We start from the raw sequence: 21,598 nt of genomic DNA, 5'->3' as shown, positions 1-21,598 counted from the left end.
GGTACGGGCTTATGACGTCAAAATCCACCTTCTCTCCCGAGGAGTCGAAAAGTAGGATTTTGAGGGGCTATTGTGGGGGCCGTTTGATCAATAGGCCCATTAAGTTCAGGATTGTTGGGCCTGTGTCCCATCCGAGGATGCATATCCGTCCGAGGAGGCCAAGTCAGGTCATAAGGTAATTACTGAAGGGAGTGGTAGTCAATATCACGAGGGTAGAGTTCTGTATCCGTCCGAGGACGCGATACTCCTCGGCAGTATGTGTCCGAGGACGATCAGAACGCAGTCTTGTTGCAACCGGACCTCAGAATTAAGTCACCATTAAAGATAGAATAACCGACCAAGGATAAAAGAGATAAGGTAAACAAATATCTATATAACTACAGCTGCCTCCGCATTAATGACCTCTCAACCAACTCTCTGGCCGTATTAATGTGGAGGTGATACCTGAACAGTAAGGGAGCAGCCTTACATCTGCCCATAGGAAGTTCCAGGAGGTGCTAGATGGGACAGAAAGAAATCCTTCGAACCCAACCTACACGTGTACGGTTAGGATGGAACACAAATGGGGGTATATAAACTGAAAGAAGAACATGCAAAAGAGGGAGGATCGGAAGAGAAAAGAAAAGAAAGAAAAACACAGAGAAAAGAAGAAGAACAAAAGGAGAGAAAAAGAACGGTATTGATTACCAAAGAAAAGGATCGTTGTGCCAACTCTAAACTTTCAATATACGTGAGAGTGAATCTTTTCGTGATACAAAAGTTAACCTAGTTCTTTACACCCACGCTCTACAAATTATATTGTTTGGGCCTTTTTACGTGTGAATCCAACACTATTACGGGTCGTTACAAATCGTGTCCTTACAAATAGTAAATTAACAAAAATTAAAAACATGTATTATAATGACAGTAAGGAAATATATGGAACTTCAAAAATTTAAATGACGGCATGAAATCAACCAAAAATTCAAAGACGTTTATTTTATTATTATAATAATAACAATATTATTATTATGAGGCATTCCTTTGTGAGAAATATGAGCCACCCTCCTCTGTTTTTTTTTTTTTTTTGGTAAGAGTATAACTAATTAAACAATAACATGATAACGCTTTTTAAGGTTGAACGAATTACGTGGTCCGGTTAATTCTCAATTTTATTCAATATTAAATTAAAAGTAGTATTTATTATATATACCTCATTACACACGTATTGTTACCCACCCATTTTTTGAAATTGTTGTCAAAATATGAGTGTGTAACTAGGTAGGTGTGTGCAACCATTTTTTAAATATAAAGATAAGCTAAAGCTTGAAGGAACTGACAAAAAACATGCATGGAAAGACAATTACAGAGAGGTTGAGAAAGTTAAATACTTTTAATATAGGTTAGTTGTATATTAATTATAAGAGAAGTCACTCAAACTTCATGGAAATTGCCATTTTTCATGATAGATCAATGAAGAAGACAGCTAGATTCTCCAAGGTTAAGTTGACTGTTGACCAACCTACAGTAAAATTAGATTATTAATTTTTCTTTAAAGTATTTTTATAGCGATGAAAATCAACTTGTTAAGGCGATTGTTTCACTGTAAGGATTTTGTTTTTGTTTGTTTTTTTATTGGGTAACGACTTTTGAAAAGAGATAGCGTTCCAAAACCAATTTCTTTTACGATGTCTTTGGCTGAGGAAAGGTTGACAATTATTGCCTTGATAAGTCTTATTATGAGTATGTTAACTTTTGACTCCTAAATTTTGTTACCTTGGAGTCAAAACACAGACAAAAAAAGAAAAACTTTGAAATATCATAAAGGAAAGAAAATATTTATAATTTTTCCCTTTGTTAAAAGATTAGTGCTCCGTTTATTTTTAAGCAAAATATTTTCTGAAAAATTATTTTCCATTTCAAGTGGTTTTTTTTTTTTTTAATAATTTTTTTCGGGTAAAATATAGTCAAACTTATTAAATATTTTCTGTTGATCATAAAATCCTTTATAAAAAGTTGAAAATGTTTTGCTTTTGAAAAAATTTGGTAAAACAAGATGCAACAAATTTTGCACTGTCAATAACACGTTATTAATAGTAAGAAAAAAGTTGTGTTAGTTGTGAACCCAGTAGAAGACAAACTTCTTTTAGGAAAAAAGGAAAAGAAAAGAAAAAAGGTTAGTAATTTGAAGTGCAAAAAAGATGTAAAGTTCAAATGTGTTTGAATGTGATCTTTTGGCTCTTTTTTATACTCTATTGACATAATATGCTTGTAAGAAATATCAAAAGTCTTATAATTTAATGATAGAGGAGAATTAAAAAAAAAAAAAAAATCTATCTCTTTTATTTGAAGAATCACATAAAAAATTAAATAAATAAAAATAAAACTTTTGATAATTCAAGGTCATCGATGCTACAAGCCTACGAATACAATCTCACCCATAACATTGACTAATGACCATGGGTCTATGAAGGAGATATACCTTTTTTATTTATTAATTCAACCGTACCTTTCTCCACCTAATAAGAGCATCAATTTCCGAGAGTTGTAAAACTCTGAATATGCTAAATTTTAGCATCAAATCAATAAAAACATGCATTACCAAGTTGTAATTGTTAAAAAAAAAAAAAAATTACAATTGAGCTACTATATCATCCTATTGGTGAAAAGAGCCAAATAGCACATTTTCGTAAACTATATTGCAATCTACCTTTGTTTCAGAAATATATAAGAATATACCACTTTTTGAGTACTCGAGTTTGGCGAAATCGAGTTTTCCATGGTACTTGAGTATCATGAAAAAATTTTGAAAATTTTTTATGGTGTACCACAAAAAGTTTTCAAAATTGAAAGTTCAAAAACGTGTAAAAACACCTTTGAACGTTTAGACCCCCAAATTACAACTTAACCAATTCAAGCAATATGTCAAACAATTAGTGTGCGGAAACTTAACATATGCTATAATATGAAATTGGTTAAAAACTATCTAAGCTATAACAAAATAAAATCCATAGCAGATAATAAAAAGGCAAAGATAGAGAGGAAGGAAGATGCAAACACAAAGACAACACGCGATGTGTTATCGAAGAGGAAATCGAAGCCCTCGGCGTAAAACCTCTCCGCCGCCCTCCAAGCGGTAAACAATCCACTAGAAAATACAGTTGGGATACAAGGACAACAATAGACCCTCCAAGCCTAATCTACCTAGTGTACCTAAGCCCTCCAAGCTTCTTGCTCCAATGAGGTTGCGCCGAACCTTTTTCTTTTCTAGCTTCCCGGATTCCGCTACTAGACCGTAGCATCAACCAATGAAGATTGGTTTCTTCCTAACTGCTTCCCAGAAATCCAAACAGCTGTCTCACAGTGATGATGATGGTGAGAACCAGGTTTGGTATAATGCCTCTCAAGGATTTGACAATGGAGAGGAAGAGAGTTGAGGAATTTGAAGAGACTCTAAGGTATAGATTGTGGGTGAAACAATCTGGTTTTTCTTTAGGGTTTCTCTCTCAAAATTCTCTCTGGAAGCTCTCTTTCAATCGTGGGTAAAAGGGGTATTTATACTGGAGTGGGAGAGGAATGTGAAACGTCAGGTTTTACAAAACAGGGGTGGCTCGCGGCTTGACCTCGCGGCTTGACTAAGTCGCGAGATCCAGTCGCGAGATAACCGTATGGCCAGTTGTCTTGTTTTGTCCTGTAGTGCTCCAGCTAGCATGACTGTTCATCTTCCAGCATGCTTGGCACGTGTACTGCGTCTGGCGGCTTGCAGCCGCAAGTCACCCGCGAGTCCCAGCCGCGAGTCTCTATTTTCTTGCACACTCTTAAGCAATCTTCACTCTATCTCACTCACTACCCTTACATCAAACCCACCTAAATACAGGGTTACTAAATGCTGAATTACAAGCAAATTTAGCACGGAATAAAGCCAATTAGATGGTTGAATAAATTCAACCTTACAATCTCCCCCTTTGGCTATTCCGTGACAAAACCCTAAAACTGACTCTAGACTTAACATGTGAGTTGGGAACAGTTGAACAAAACTCACTCACACCTAACTCTAGAAGCTGTGAAGCACTTGAATCATATGAACATAATACTCCTGAAACACAACAATACACCATGATCATTGTAAGCAGAAAATTATAAAATGCATATGAAACAGGCAATATGTGATCAAGCAAAGATGGAGTTAAGAAACAAACCATGGCTTGATCAACCAAGTGAACACCACAAGGTAGTGATCACAGTGCTCATTCACACTTGGAATGAACACAAGGACATACAAGTTAACAAGCACAAGGCAAGACACTTGTATGCTCAACACTCAACCAATGCATAATACACAAGGTATATGCATCAAGGAACAATCCTACAAGGGCACAAGAGTGACAGTACATAAACCAAAATGCAGAACATTTAGATTAAAGTACTGATTTCAACATAGCATAAAGGCTGCATTAAGCAAGGTATAAACCATAAAACCTACAAACTATGCATAAAACATTAACCCTAAAAACTTACAAAAGCACATGGGTACAAACACAAAACATCCTGAATAACATCATCAAAATATATTAAAGTTTAAACTAAGAGTATAGGTTAAGAGTTGAAAACAACTATACACCAAAACACAGTGTATCAAACCCATATAAACATTAAATAGTCCAAGAAACATAAACCTAAAACCATAAGTTTAGAGGATAAGACTAAAAACAAAAGTATGACAAAAGTATGTGTGTACTCCCCCTATCACTATGCACACTTCCCTTTGAAACTTTCTCCCCCTTACTGAATGCTCTCCCCCTTTTTGTCACGAATAGCTAAAGGCTCTCGTCCAACTTTCGTTGAATATCATCTAGCTGATTCTCCATAGTCTCGAGACGCATTTGGACATGGTTGTTTGTGGAGTAGAGAAGTGCCACAAGCTCATCAACGCGTTTCTGAATATGCTCAAGTACACTGCTGACTCTATCAGTATGAGGAGCAGTCTGTGCTTGCGGAATACTAGCCGGTGAAGCTTCAGGAACAGCACGAGATGTAGATGTGGTATGTGCAGGTGTCTCTGATTCAGGGGCAGATGGAGTAATCGGAGAGATGTGAGCACTCCTTGGTGATTTAGAGGAGTGACTTTTGCTAGCTTGAAGAGTGAACAAGGAAATGGGACGTTGACGAGTCAACATTTTTCCATTTGCAGGAGGAATAATGCCTTCACGAAGAATGAGCTTCATGATGAGACTGCAAAATGGAATAACTCCTCGAGCTGCAGTTCGACACGCGGTCTTCCTCAAGGTGTAGTAGATGTGAGCACATATATCAATGGGGGCTCCTGTAATAAGGCCACAAAGAAATAGAGCTCTCCCAAGATTGATGAATGTAGTGTTGGACAGTGGGTAGAGATTGGTGAACATGATCAACTTCAGTGTGGTCAGCTCTGGTGCAAACTTTGCTGTGCTGATGGATGTTCCTGCACTGGATACTTCATGATCGGATCCTAGGATTTGTAGAATTTCTCCAACTTCTGGAGTTCGTTCATCGTAAGGAGTTAGGTTCACATTCTGAGGTCTGGTGATGCCGAGAAGATCTGCGATGGAGTCTGGGGAAACGCTAAACTCTGTTCCTCTGACCCAGAAAATGAGTTGAGGTCCAAGATCAGTTGCATTGGAGACGCATTCTTTGACCAACTCATCCATTGGATCATCAAAGTTCCAGAACAATTTTGCCCAATCTCGTTTCTCAAAGATCCGAGGGATGAAGGTGGTCCCTAAGGTGTTAAACTCTACCACCCGTTCCACTATAGTAGTTGACTTGTCAAACACGTTTGAGTAGACGTGAGAGTTAAGCGGAAGTCTGAACCTATCCTCATTGGGATCTTGAGATGCCTGAGATGATAGACGAGTCCTTCTAGCAACTGGTGTTGCTGGTTCGTCAGCAACAATGTCTTTACCCCTGGAAGATTGACGAGACATCTGCAAGATAACAGGCCCACAGCAAAGAACCAAACAACAGTACCACACAAGATACATGTCAATCAAGATTCAGTAAAACAATTTCAATATAAAAATACAAACTGAAGATAGTGCAGACCCAACCAAACTTCCAACAATACAAAGAAGCACAAAATAACAGGTGCAGCAAAATGGTGATAGTGCACAAAGACATAGATAGACAAAACAACTGACAAAACTGTCAATGAGACAGATTATCATGACCATGATATGCAAACAGACACAGCATTCGAACATTTAGAGCAGATAACATAAATCACTCCACAAGAGATATGAACAAGGGAAAATATTTCAACATGAAGAAACTAGTCATCCACACTAGAGTACATGGTTGAGAGACATACATTATGTTATCATAAAAACTCAGTAACCAATACCGAAAACCAACATCAATACTCAAGCAAGTGAAATGAGTAAGTCAAATAGACACCAAACCCATTTAAGAAAAGATTTTCAGACTCAACAACAGGCAAATATCAGAACAATGAAGATCACATTGTGACCGCTCAACATGAAAACAGATGAGAACAATAGCAAACAAAACACGCCATACCCATTACACAAAGAGAGAAGTATTTCGAACACAATATCAATCCAAACGGTAACAAAAATATGCAGGAAAAGGGAAAATGAGATTGAGAAAGCAAAACCCATACCTTTGCTTGATGATTTGGATAAGAAATGAAGCACCAATGAGGTTTGAAAATGGATTCACGGAGTGTTTGGAAAGGAGGAAGTTTAGAGAGAAGATGAACAGTCACAAATGTTCAAGGGAAAACTGAAAAAGATTTAAAAACCGCTCCTGTTTCTACCAAACACGCGATTTTCGCGACTTGATTAAGTCGCCACACAGTCGCCAGTCCAAGCCGCCAAAGCACACAAGGACAAAAATTTGAAAAATTTTTCTAAGTGTTTTTCGCGACTGGAAGGTCTACCCGCGAGTGAGTCGCGAGCTGAGCCGCGAAAATCTCTAAGTAAACCACGCGACTGGACCTTCCACTCACGAACAAGTCGCCAAAAAGTACCCGCGATGACGCGACTGAGGCACGCGACTTGACATACCCACGACTGAGCCGCCAAAACAGGGCAAAACTGGATTTTTGAAATTTTCAGATTTTTCAAACAAAATACTTTCCAAAAACACCTAAAACACTCAAAAATCTTTTTGTGCTTGATTTAACAAAGATTGAGCATGTGAAAATACATTTTATCAAGTACAATCACACAAATGAATATGGCATTTATTGAACATAAACTTGTGTGTTGTGTGTGGATATCAACAATGAGATAGTCCTTAGTCTAATGTGAAACTTCAATGATCAATTCAACCAAGACATACACAATTAGCACTAGATCATGTGACCCATCTCAATTATAGAAGTATGTATATATGACCTCCCACACAACTTGATAACTTAACTTAGAGCTTTACATTTGACTCCACTTTCAAACATAACATTTGATCTTTTTGATCTTTTGAGTCAATCATCTCTCATTGTGAGAGTGATATTTGATATTTCACTATAATGAACATGCCTTTGGCTTTTTGAATAAACATTCACTTTAATATAAGGTCGCTTACCCTTTTTCCTAGTCAAATACTAGAATGTGCGACAGACTTTTGCAGTTCAATATCTCTTTTCATTTGGAGATTTACATTTGGTGAGCTCTTTTTAGCAAAACAAAAATAAAGAGTGGGAAGATATATAGACACAAGTCTATGCATGTCTCAAGATCAACATAATCATTCACTAATCATTCATGACAAGTTTGAAGATCTATTTACAACAATCACATAGATTTCAAGATTTTTCCCACAGTGATATGAGTGCATGAAAACAAGCAAAGCTCGTAAATGCACAAAGCCATTTGTACAAAGGTACAAGGCCAAACTCACATGTGATATGTGCTCAAACATATACGATTAAACTTTTTAAATTTTTCACTTTTTATGTGGTTTTGGATTTTTTACTCACACAAAACTGAAATATAAAAGTAAGATAAAAAAAAAAACAAAACAATGCATACAAAAAAAATGCAAGATGCACAAAATGCATGAAAATATGACATTGAATGCATGAAGGGTCCTATAAAGATCGAAAGAATTAGATCAAGGACCAAAAAGAGCAAAAGCTCAACCATATGAACCCTTCCTCATCCAAACGGAACGATTGTTTGGAATGAGTGTCTCAAGAGAAGCGAGACGAGGGTTGGAACAATGAGAACCGGAGATGCACATAGTCAAGGAGTTAAGAACATTAAACATTTTCTTTAACAACATGCTATTTTCACTCAAAACCGGTTTACTCTTTTTAGCACAATTTCCATGAAGCTCAAGTTTCTCTTTTCTTTTAATTCTTTTAAAAGCATGAAACTTAGAGCATTGAGGTCTTAGATGACCAAAGGCACCACAATGGTGACAAACAATGCGTTTAGGTCTACTAGGCTTTTTAGGAAGAGATCTAGCGACATTGTTTTGTTCCCTTTTCAACTTGGAGCATTGAGGTCTTATATGACCGATCACACCACAATGGTGGCAAGTTGGAACAAACTTAGATCCATTCAAAACCTTAGGTTGAGACCTAAACGGAGGCTTTGACTTAACAGCCTTTCTCTCCACCTTTTGATTTCTTTTATGTGGAGGAATGTACACCGATTTGTCCTTTAAGGTAGAACACACACTAGGCACAAAATCGGGTACCATAACATGATTGTAACAAATATTATCATCCTTTTTAACAATAGGTTTAGCAATCAAACACTTGGCATGCATCTTAAGAGATTCATTTTCACATTTTAACTCATCAACAAGTTTGTTAGACAAAACAAGTTTAGCATCCAAGTTCATATTCAAACATTCAAACTCTTTTAGCTTTTCAAGAGAATCTTCAACAAGTTTTTTATATTTCTCAACCAATTTGTTGGATTCATTGAGCTTAGCAATCAAATCATCATTTTCACAAAACAACTTGCTTAAATTCTTTTGAAATTTCTTAGCATTTTTCTTCAAGAGTTTGTCAACAACACCCATAGATTCAAATAACATGTCATCACACTTATGAGGATTAACACTCATAGAGGTATTTTCACAAACACGTGGCATGTTTCATTCATCACCAACCAAATCATGCAAAGAGTCATACAAAGCACAATTCATGACAAATAAACACAAGGGGTCAAGGATCACACTTAGGTATTTAAACCACAACAAGTGTACCCGCTCTGATACCAATTGAAAGTTCAAAAACGTATAAAAACACCTTTGAACGTTTAGACCCCCAAATTACAACTTAACCAATTCAAGCAATATGTCAAACAATTAGTGTGCGGAAACTTAACATATGCTATAATATGAAATCGGTTAAAAATTATCTAAGCCATAACAAAATAAAATCCAAAGCAGATAATAAAAAAGCAAAGATAGAGAGAAAGGAAGATGCAAATACAAAGACAACACGCGATGTGTTATCGAAGAGGAAACCGAAGCCCTCGGCGTAAAACCTCTCCGCCGCCCTCCAAGTGGTAAACAATCCACTAGAAAATACAGTTGGGATACAAGGACAGCAATAGACCCTCCAAACCTAATCTACCCAGTGCACCTAAGCCCTCCAAGCTTCTTGCTCCAACGAGGTTGCGCCGAACCTTTTTCTTTTATAACTTCCCGGATTCCACTACTAGACCGTAGCATCAACCAATGAAAATTGGTTCCTTCCTAACTGCTTCCCAGAAATCCAAACAGTTGTCTCACAGTGATGATGATGGTGAGAACCAGGTTTGGTATAATGCCTCTCAAGGATTTGACAATATAGAGGAAGAGAGTTGAGGAATTTGAAGAGACTCTAAGGTATAGATTGTGGGTGAAACAATCTGGTTTTTCTTTAGGGTTTCTCTCTCAAAATTCTCTCTGGAAGCTCTCTTTCAATCGTGGGTAAAATGGGTATTTATACTGGAGTGGGAGAGGAATGTGAAACGTCAGGTTTTACAAAACAGGGGTGGCTCGCGGCTTGACCTCGCGGCTTGACCTCGCGGCTTGACTAAGTCGTGAGATCCAGTCGCGAGATAACTGTATGACTAGTTGTCTTGTTTTGTCCTGTAGTGCTCCAGCTAACATGACTGTTCATCTTCCAGCATGCTTGGCACGTGTGCTGCGTCTGGCGGCTTGCAGCCGCGAGTCACCTGCGAGTCCTAGCTGCGAGTCTCTATTTTCTTGCACACTCTTGACCAATCTTCACTCTATCTCACTCACTACCCTTACATCAAACCCACCTAAATACAGGGTTACTAAATGCTAAATTACAAGCAAATTTGGCACGGAATAAAGCCAATTAGATGGTTGAATAAATTCAACCTTACAAAAAATTTTCAAAGTATATTTTTTCAAAGAATTCGAGTTTTGGAACTCGAATTTTACGGCAAATTCGAGTTTCAAAAAAGTGGTAGATCTATACATATTTCCAAAATAGTGATAGATTGCTAAATTTACTATAATACTGTAGCAGCCTTAAACTTATAACTGAGTTGCGGTGGCGTGGTCTTGTGATGGAGGCGTGGTAGTGTAGTCCTGTTTGGATACCATTGTCGTTCCTATAATCAAATCTCTTAATTTGTGCGTGCGTTGTCTCATATTTGTTCGGGTTCTAGAGAAGTAATATTGTCTTGAGTTCGCAGCTGCCAGCTGGGTGGTTGTCGGTGTAGTTGTGTTTTCCAAACAAGTATAAACATCAACGTAAATATGGTTACGGTCTTTTGGGATCACATCTCCATTGGCAATGACATTTGAGACCTTGGTCTTAACAATCTGATTTTATTCTTTTACATTTTCTTTTTCTTTTTCTGGTTTTCCCTGATTTTGGGCCCTCAAAAGTACCTTAACATATTGAAAAGCATATCAATTGTCTCTATTTGCTGGTTGACATTACTGATGATCAGAAAGGACTTTTCATCAGCTTTCTATTAACCTTTTGTATTGGAAATTTTTCTATGCAGAGATCTTGAAGAAGTTTGTCATTTATGCTGTCTGCCTTGATTTAATAGAAAATTAAATTTGTTGAAGGCGGTTTGGGTTTTGAGTTTGATTTGAGATTTGGGATTTATTTGGGTATTGGCTTTGAGTTGCTGTTTGGGTAATTGGGTTTTGCTTGAGTATTATGTCTGGGTTTGAGTCGGTAATTGTGCCGGTGGCTGGTGCTAGATTGTTGAGAGAAAGAAAGAGAGAGACAGAGGAAGAGAGACAAAAATTAGCTATGAAGCAAGGGTGCGTTTTGGGACTCGGGTGCAGGTGCGGGACTCGGCAATTTTTGAAAAAGGTGGATGCGGATGCGGCGGGACTTAAAGATTAAAAAAATATTAAAAATATTTTTATTTATATTTTTAATATATTGCTAAGCATACTATTTTATATAATAATAATAATAATAACTAGTCGCTAACCCGTGCGATGCACGGGATAGTTAAATAAAATTTATACACATTCACTTTTATTGGTACAATCATTTGAAAATAATTTTAACTAATACACTTAAAAGGGTTAGTAATTTATAGTACTTACCCCCCACTATTAGTATACAGACACCAAGTGCGGTCGTCGTAGCCCTTTGAAAGAACCTTCCCCAATTGGACCCTAAAAAAAAAAAAAAAAAAAAAAACACCCAATTAACAAAATTGATCCAAAAGGGTCTAAAAAACATACAAAATCAATTCAAAAAACAAAAATATGAGACAAAGTAATTACTTTTCGCTGCCAATGAAATTGTCTTTTGTATTGCTTTTCCAAACTGCAGCACTTATCTCTCTAAGGCCTTCAATTAACGAAAACACAAACTTTTCTTGGAATACCGGAGTATTATGACCATCTATACACACATACACAAAAAACAAAATCAGCATAACTCACTATAACTCTATAGAAGCCTAAAAAATATAAAGAGAAATTAAAGGGTAAGGTTGCTAGGGTTTTATTTCTTCACTTGAGAGAGGGGTAAGGTTGCTAGGGTTTTAAGGTGTTATAATGTTTTTTTTTTTTTTTTTTTTTTTTTTTAAATATTGTGCTGACGTGGAAAATTGTGGTACCAGCAGATGCTTCGGTTTTATATATATATATATATATATAGATAATAATAATAATAAAGTTTTTGACACTTGAATTATTGACAAAGGTATTAAAATAGATGAAGCTTCTCATAAATAATAAATAAATAAAAAAGATGTGACTTAGCTCAAAAATAAAATAAAGGATATATGTAGTAAGTATTAAAATAGGTGTAGTTTCCTATTAAAAAAGAAAGAAAAAAAGAAGAAAAAAGAAGAAGAAGGTAGATGTGGCTCTCACGTGTTTGGTCAAAGAGGCGTGAGAGCCACAAAGAACAAAATAAAGCTTTTAAGCTTTTAAAGTTGTTCTTATCAAAAGAAATAGAACTCTTCAAAAAATAAAAGAAAAAAAGAAAGAGAACAGAACTCACTCAAGAAGAAGAAGCGAAGAAGAAGAAGTAGAAAGGGGTTAAGGTCGGTGAAGAAGAAGACAAAGAAGCAAAGAAGAAGAAGACGAAGAACAGTGAGTTACAGAATAGAATAGAACGGCAACATTGCAAAAAAAAAAAAAAAAAAAAAAGGAAGAAGAAGACGAAGAAGCAAAAAAGAAGAAGAAGAAGAAGAAGAAGAAAGGGGTTAAGTCGGTGAAGACGGCGACAACAGCGTATCAAATCCACCGGTATTTTTGGTTCTAATTTTTTTTTTTTTTTTCCTTACCAGCCGATTTCCTTTTTCTGGCCGAAACACACTGATATTTGGCCGATATGATTCGATTCGGCTCGAATCGGCCCGAGTTTGAGCCGCGGCGGCGCGAGTTGGGGAAAAAAAAAAAACACGTGGCAGGATGCGGCCTGACACGACATTGACGTGTGGTCAGCAGCGTCCCTCACGCGTCATTGCGTCGCGCTGCGTCGGACGTGGGAGCGGCTCCTCTGGCACCGCGTCCGTGCATCCCTTCTAGAGAGGGAAGAGAAATGGAAGAGAATAGAGATAATTTTGAGATATATTATTTTATTATGTAGATATATTATTTTAATGCGTCGTATGATAAAATAAAAGTTAAGATGTCAAATGTATTATAAAATAGTATGGTATAATAGATAAAGTAGCTTTTGAGCCTGTAAAATGTGATATTTTTTAGAAACTGGATGCTAATCCTCTAACAACTATTATGTAGATATATTATTTTAATGTGTTGTATACTTGTATGGTAAAATAAAAGTTGAGATGTTAGGTGTATTATAAAATAGTATAGTACAATAGATAAAGTAACTTTTGAGATGGTAAAATGTGATATTTTGTAGAAATCAAATGCTAATTCTCTAACAACTACGTGCATATATATATATATATATATATTTTTTTTTTTTATAGAATCAAGCTACAGTATATATATTGCTTAAAAAAAACAAAAAAAAAAAACTGCATTTAGCTTCCAACAATGAATAATATATGTTGCATTTTTAACCTCGAGATGCTTCTTGTCCTCATTTTTTTGATTGAAGCAACATTAATCAATTTAACCATTATTGACTTTTTGGCTCCTTCGATGCAAAGTCTATAAACGTATTTTCCTTGATATACCCTCTCTCCTAGGAATATTATGCTTTCTCTTTCTCATAAAAAAAAAAAAAAAAACCTTTCACGTCTTACTTTGCCCGATCCCGATGAATAAGACAGTATGTTGAATCTCATCAGAAGTTGACTAAGATATTTAGGGGTCAAGTTTTGCAATGCCAATCACATTATGCTCTGAATCTCATCAAAACTCTTGCTTAAACGCCACCATGTATAGTCGGTTTCCTCTTATCTAAGTAGTCAGCTTTCTATCTATATCCTCGTTCCCAAGAAATCCACCATGGCTGTATCTTCTAAATGTCTGTTGCTCTTCATCTCCCTCCTCCTTGGCTATGGTGTTCTTCAGCTTGAGGCTACTGCAGATAATCAACCTTACAGAACTTCTTATCACTTTCAACCTCCCAAAAATTGGATGAATGGTATGATTTGTTGATTTTCTTTATTGAATTTTGTCATTATTTGTTATTTTATATAGCTCTAACGGTGTATTTTTTGTTTTTGCATCTTTGATTTTATCAATGTGACCTGTTGTGATGGTGAATTGGACAAATGGGTGTCTTTGGATGCACAGATCCTAATGGTACGTTCTTTCTAGTCATGTTCTCATTTTACAATTACAATGTTTCCAGCTTCATTAGTTTCTTTCATTTCTTTTTATTTTTATTTTTATCTTTTTATATTCAACTTTGAAAGTAGTGATGTCAAGAGTTATAGTTTGATTGGCTGACACATTCTAGTTTTTTCCCTTAGACCAACAATTCAAATCTTTCCACCACTTGTCATCAAATTTTCAAAAAAAAATAACTTTGAAAGTAGTGACAGATCAAGTATAACTTTTCATTAAATGTTACTCCCTCCGTTTTATTTTGTTTGTCTTATTTAGAAAATCAAACTTTTTAAGGAAACATCATTTATTATCTTGTCTACCTTTAAAAAATGTATAAGTTTCCAAAAGTGCCTCAAATAAATTTATCAAAAAATTGAATTATTAATAAAATAGGGGTATAATAGGAACATTAATAAATTAATAAATTTTATTTTTATAAACAGGACAATATTTTGGGATATCCCAAAATGGAATAGAGGATAAACAAAGTGGGATGAAGGGAGTACAAAACTTGTAACTTTTTATGTGATTCATGTTTTATGAATTTTATGGTTTTTTTTTTTAATTTTTTATATAAGATAGAAATTCTATTCTAGCATAATCTAAATGTATATGTGTGTGAAACTCCCTTTTAGAGACTTGAACCCTATCCCTTACTCCTCACACCCCACGAGCACTTTACTTGTATGTATGTTATATTTCATATTAATCAAACTTTATTTATTATTTGAATGAAACAGTTATTGATTTCTGATAATTTTGAAATTTTGCAAGTATGTAGAGTATAATGATAAAATATAAATAAGAATTGATTTATCAAAATACACATCTAATAAAAACATATTGATTGATGTAAAATTAACAAAGAAAGCTTGACTATGAACTCAATTTATTAAATGTGAATTTTGACAAATTCACTATTGAATTACATTCTTCATGCTTGTAAAATTTCTAGACGATTAAAGATCAATAACTATGTCATTAATTAGATATTTAAATTTTAAGTTTTTGTAGTCTAAAATTACTTATAAAAATAAGTTTATGCACCTAATAGTAAATAATATTTGATTGATACGAAATTTGACATGCATAATAAGAATATAAAAAACATATAATTTAATGGTTAGATTTTCAAAATATATAGCAATATTAATTTTTTTAGTAGGAGTTGTAGCCATAAGCTATAGCCAAGTTTATATCCAAACTTTTATTAATTAACAAAAATGACACCAAATGAATCTTGAATCCATCTCTAAAAAGTAGAAGATTTTTTATTTTTAGTAAGAAAACTTAGAAAATAATATAGGCGAATTAAACATGAGGCAGAATCCAATCTGAAATGGTTAAACTTCATATTTCAACAATATTAATAGGATTATAAAAAGTGTACAACATCATAGAAATGGATGTATTGGACACAATTTCTTTTCTTCTTCTTCTTCATCTTGCGTGTGTGGGGGATAAGTAGAGTCTAAATGTTTCAAGGGCTGCCTGCAATTCATTTTTTTAGATTATCAACTAAATCAAGGAAAAAAAAAAATCCAAAAGGGTGAGGCAGGTCTCAATCTCAAGGGAATGTAATTTATAAATCTTAGTCATACAAACACAAGGATTAATTGATAGTTTAGGTCATTATGGATACCGATTATGTAATCTACCTAGTAGGGTAGTATGTTAATGTGTTATATGTGGATCTTCTTGCAGGGCCAATGTTATATAAGGGAATATACCATCTATTCTTTCAATATAATCCCAAAGGCGCAGTTTGGGGGAACATCGTTTAGGGCCACTCTACATCAATGGATCTTGTGAATTGGACCCCACATGAAGCCGCCATCTATCCATCACAACCGTCTGATATCAACAGCTGCTAGTCGGGTTCCGTCACGATCTTCCTCGAGGGTCGACCGGTCATTCTCTACATCGGAATAAACCTTAACAACCACCAAGTCCAGAACTTGGCCATGCCTAAAAACCTTTCTAATCCATTCCTTAGGGAATGGGTTAAGTCCTAAGATAACCCACTAATGGCCACAAATTCCTATAACAAAATCAATTCATCCTCATTCAGAGACCTAACCACTAGTTGGTTGGGCTGTGATGGGTATTGGAGAGTAATCATTGGGAACAAAATTAACCAAAAAGGATTATCAATTCTTTATAAGAGCAAAGATTTTGTTCATTGGGAAGAAGCTAAAAATCCACTTTACTCGTCCAAAAAATCAGGTATGTGGGAGTGCCTAGATTTTTATCCAGTTTTGATCAAAAGCCCACTTGGTATTGACACATCAATTGATGGTCCCAATACTAAACACGTGCTCAAGGTGAGCTTAGATGATACAAAACATGATTACTACGAGATGAGATTGGAGGTTATAACTAGGATAAGGATATCTTTATTTTGGATAACGGACCGTTCCATAAAAACTCTAGATTGAGATATGATTATGGAAAATTTTATGCCTCAAAGACTTTCTTTGAAGGAAACTCAAAGTATAGAAGAATCTTATGGGGCTGGGTTAATGAATCTTTGAGTGTAGAGGATGACATGAAGAAGGGATGGTTTGGAGTTCAAGTAATTTTAGCTTTACATAATTGCTTTATTAAATTTTAAGTTCCATTAGAAAAATAATTCAATTAAGTTAGTTTGGATTTTTTTCCCAATTAGTTTATTAACTTATTTTTTAATTTACAACTTTTAAAAGTTTTACATTTTTTATAAGTGTAATTTCACTTTTAACAACTTTAAACAAATAGGTTTTTTTTTTTTTTTTTTTTTTTTTTTGTGTGTGTGTGTGTGTGTGCAAGAAATCAATCCAAACCATGCATAGTTTAAAGAAATGTTTGAATTAAACTTGCTAGTTTTGAAATAACACTAAAATAATTTAATGGGGTGTGTTATTTTTCACTTTTTAGTAATACAACAAGTTTTGTTCGTTAACGGGTACATTGGACTTTGGAGTTTAGGTCCACTTTTGATTTTTGGGCCTTATACATATGCCTCTTATATAAAGATATTTAGTGGATAATTCATTCTCAAGAAAAATCATATAATTATTCAATATTTTGAACATTCTTTAAAAAACGAAGAAGAATTTAAACAAATTATCTCTGTGACACATTTTGCAGGCAATTCCAAGGAGTATTTGGCTCGATAATTCTAGAAAACAATTGGTGCAATGGCCAATAAAAGAAATCGAAACGCTGCGTTTAAAAGAAGTCAACTTGCCTAAGTAAGTGCTTAAGGGAGGATCAGTCCCTGAAGTTTCTGGTGTCACTGGCAGTGACTCACTGCAGCCCAGGTGATTTATTAAAAAAAAAAAAAATCAGTAGTGGGATTTTGCCACATGTCATAGTACAGGCAGAATTAAATTGTTAAAATATCTTATATGTTCAAAAACAAGTACTTTGCTTTTTCATAATATTTTACAGGCAGATGTGATTTTTACATTTGAGATAAGTGAGCTCAGTAAAGCTGAAGCGCTGGATCCAAGTTGGACCGACCCACAATTGCTTTGTAGCCGAAAGGGTGCATCAGTTAAAGGTGGTATTGGGCCATTTGGGCTACTAGTATTGGCTTCAAAGGGCCTACAAGAATATACAGCAGTGTTTTATAAAATTTTTAAAAGCCACAGCAAATATGTGGTGCTTATGTGCAGTGACCAAAGCAGGTCTCTCTCTTGTCATCAATTGTCGACAGATCTTCCTTCAATCATGAAAAAGATGAGACCACATATGGGGCTTTTGTGGATGTGGACCCTGCTCATGGGAAGCTGTCACTCAGAAGTTTGATGAGTTGCTATATATAAAACCAAAGAAAACGCTTTAAAAGTTATATAATCATGTTGTCTTTTTTTTGTTGGTGGCAAAAATAATCACGTTGTCTACACATTGCACATTTGCATTCATGGGAAACCTAAGAACTGCAGCAAGTTTCAGTGTCTAGCCTATCACTATTTATATCAAACACTTTAGAATCTTTCCCTTTTTTGGATGTCTTACCTACCCCATACCTGCCAAGGGATGGAAAGTAAATCAGATTACATTGCATTCATGGTTTACTTAAGAAGGGCAAGATGTTTCTATAGCTCATCATAATTTCCATCAAAACACTTTTAACAATCTTTCTTTTGGGGTAGGGCAAGACTTCCGTCTAGTGCTCCAATACATTAGACCAAATATGAGACTGACATATAATCATTATTAGATATATAGTGCATCCGTGTGATATCCAATACATTGAATGTAAGCCAAGCAACTTCTATTTTTTGATATTGTACCTATTCAGGCCTTGCCTATGGATGATAGTGAATAAGATTTGGTAGTTTTACTTAAGAAGGGCAAGATTTGGTAGGTTTACTTAAGAAGGGCAAGATGTTTCTATAGCTCATCATAATTTCCATCAAAACACTTTTAACAATCTTTTTTTTGGGGTAGGGCAAGACTTCCGTCTAGTGCTCCAATACATTAGACCAAATATGAGACTAACATATAATTATTATTAGATATATAGTGCATCCGTGTGATATCCAATACATTGAATGTAAGCCACGCAACTTCTATTTTTTGATATTGTACCTATTCAGGCCTTGCCTATGGATGATAGTGAATAAGATTTGGTAGGTTTTTCAATTCTACTAAATCCTAATAAGGTGAGTTTGGGGTTTTTTTAATGGGTATGAAATAGGTTTGGGTTTTAAATCTTGGGTTCTTGAATCCAATACAATTATATATGCATTTAAATGATTAAAATGTTCCTATCATTTATTTTATTTGTAAGAAAAGTCTCTCTAGTAATGTACTAATGCTTGAATTTAATTCAATAACATTTTATATATATATTTTTGGGTAATTTACTAATTTGGTTCTCCAATTATAGGTTAAAGTTCAATTTGATATCTCAATTATTAATTGTGTCAATTCAGTCCTTCAACTATTGATTATGCGAATTTAGTCACATAACTTTCAAAATTAAGCCAAATTCATCTCTATATTTAAATTTTTACAAAACTAATTAACATGGAAAATGAAGCATAAGTTAAAAGGTTAGTATTGAAAGTATAAAGTTTTCAAAATCAATTTAGTTTTAACTATTAATTCCATTATATTTAAATGGAAATGGGACCAATGGATGAAATTGATTTGATTTTGAAAGTTGAGGGCCTAAATTGACATAATTAATAGTTGATGGACCAATTTGAACTTTACCCAATAGTTGAAGGACTAAATAACCTTTTTGTTTAAGGTTAAACTGACCCACCTGTTTTACGCGATTCATGGTTTGATGAGTGTGATATGGAATTTCTAACATTTAATAAAGTTTTGGAAAGATTTAGCATATAAAATATTTAACAGATTTGAGTTTTAAAAGGGGGTTTTTCCCCCTTAAACCCGATCCGTTGTTCCTGTCATACTTTGGATTTATACATTTAATATATTGTATTTTATTTTTATTAAAAATAAAAAACTCTTTTGGACTCTTATTTATTTATTTCGGATGGATAATCAAGGCCGAGGATAATTTTATCTATTCTTCTGCCAAATCAAAACTAAATAGAAGCACCACTAAGTACAAAAGCTTAGCATTCTTTTTTAAGGTTTGAGTAGATGTCCTTTAGGTGTTTAATGATTACTATACATTATCATGTGTATTCTTAGATCTTTAATAATGTATGAATTTGAAACACACACATTTGTTTTGATAGTTTATGTTCTTTTAAAATTCAATATTTTACGTGGTTGTATGTTTTCTAATGGAAGATACCTACTTAAAATGAATACCAATTGCATACAACCAAATAAAATGGAGGCCACCAGTCTAATATTGTCTAATTAAAAGATTCTTTAATTTTCATTCATACAATGATTATACCTGCATAAAAGAATTTGACTACCTTTTAGCTGAATTTGTGTTTGCATGATTAAGATTATGATTTTTTTTTTTCATTTACCCATTTAGTGTCCTAATGGACAAAATGGTCTTATGCCCTTTTCACCCAAATTACATAGCCTTATACCCCACTTCCCAAACTAATTAGGGTAATGCCTCTCTTTTATAACTCGATTTTCTCAAAATCGAGTTAAAAAAAAAAATAATAATAATTCTGGAGCTCTATAGTAACGTTTTTAAGAACTTATAGTGACGTTTTGTAACTCGATCTCCATGAAATCGAGTTATAGGCAAGTTATAAAACATAATTATAGTTCTTTAAAAACGTCACTATAAATTCTTAAAAACATCACTATAGGGCTTACCTTGATTTTGAGAAAGTCGAGTTTCAAAAGAGGGACATTTTCCTAATTTGTTTGGGAATGAGGGCATAAGGCTATATAATTTGGATGAAAAGGGCATAAGACAATTTTGTCCGTGTCCTAATGCATTCGAGGTTTTATTTCTTTTTACAGATTGATCACTTTATAGTGGAGAGCTTTGGTGGAGAAGGAAATGCTTGCATCACAGCTACAGTTTATCCCACATTGGCTACGGATGCTGAGGCCCACTTATATGCTTTCAATAATGGAACTGGGAACGTTGGGATCACAACATTGAGTGGTTGGAGTATGAAGAAAGCTCAAATCAATTGAAACTATACTTAGAATTTATGGTGTTCATATGTTTTTATTTGACCATAGAGTATGCACCAATTAAAAAAAAAAAATAATGATAACGCACCCATTTGAGCATAGTCAACGAATTGGTGCTTACTGGTTAATCCTGATATTAATCATCAATCAGTTGAAACTATTATATGTTTTCAAAAATGCACCAATTTTTTCAATTGTGCACAGTTTGATAAATTCAATTAGTGCATAGAAAATTGATTATCAATGGAAAAAATTTCAAATACACATGGCACATGAGATAACGTCTCTTGTCGATGATTTAGCATAAGCACAAGGTTTTTCTTCACCGTTAAAACGATTTAAGATTTCCATTGGGTTAGGGGAGGAAACAGTGCAAACCCAACCCTTTTATTTTTTACAATAAAACCAAACATCAAAGCATGATTTGATGCATGCTTTTTCTAAATAGAACCCTTGGGTTAGGGGAGGAAACAGTGCATATCCAACCCTTTTGTTTTTTACAATAAAACCAAACATCGCATGATCTGATGCACGTTTTTTCTAAATAGAACCTAGACAATAGCCTAAGTGGGCATAAGATGCATGCATGATTGTCCTTCAAATGTAGACAAGATTTTGCTACGTATATTCAAGCTCAAACATCATCCATAAAATTCATCAAGTAGACTACACCATGTACACTTGTTCTGTTCCTTCATTTTCATCATGTTAAACATCATTCTCTAAACTAATTAAATCTTAATAACAAGCTAGTCTAGTGCTAGTTTTTAAGTAATTTATGTATCAAAACAAGTGTTACTGTTGGATGTTGTACGTTTTT

At 34.5% G+C, this 21,598-nt stretch overlaps 1 pseudogene; it reads left to right on the top strand.

The window, feature by feature from the left end:
* The first annotated feature begins 13,821 nt into the window (after positions 1-13,821).
* LOC115992859 lies at positions 13,822-20,794 on the top strand (annotated as a pseudogene).
* Positions 20,795-21,598: the final 804 nt, after the last annotated feature.

Source organism: Quercus lobata, chromosome 5 (assembly GCF_001633185.2).
Source record: "Quercus lobata isolate SW786 chromosome 5, ValleyOak3.0 Primary Assembly, whole genome shotgun sequence".
Classification (NCBI taxonomy): domain Eukaryota; kingdom Viridiplantae; phylum Streptophyta; class Magnoliopsida; order Fagales; family Fagaceae; genus Quercus; species Quercus lobata.
The sequence above is the reverse complement of the archived record's forward strand: the minus strand, read 5'-3'. Positions and strand labels throughout refer to the sequence as shown.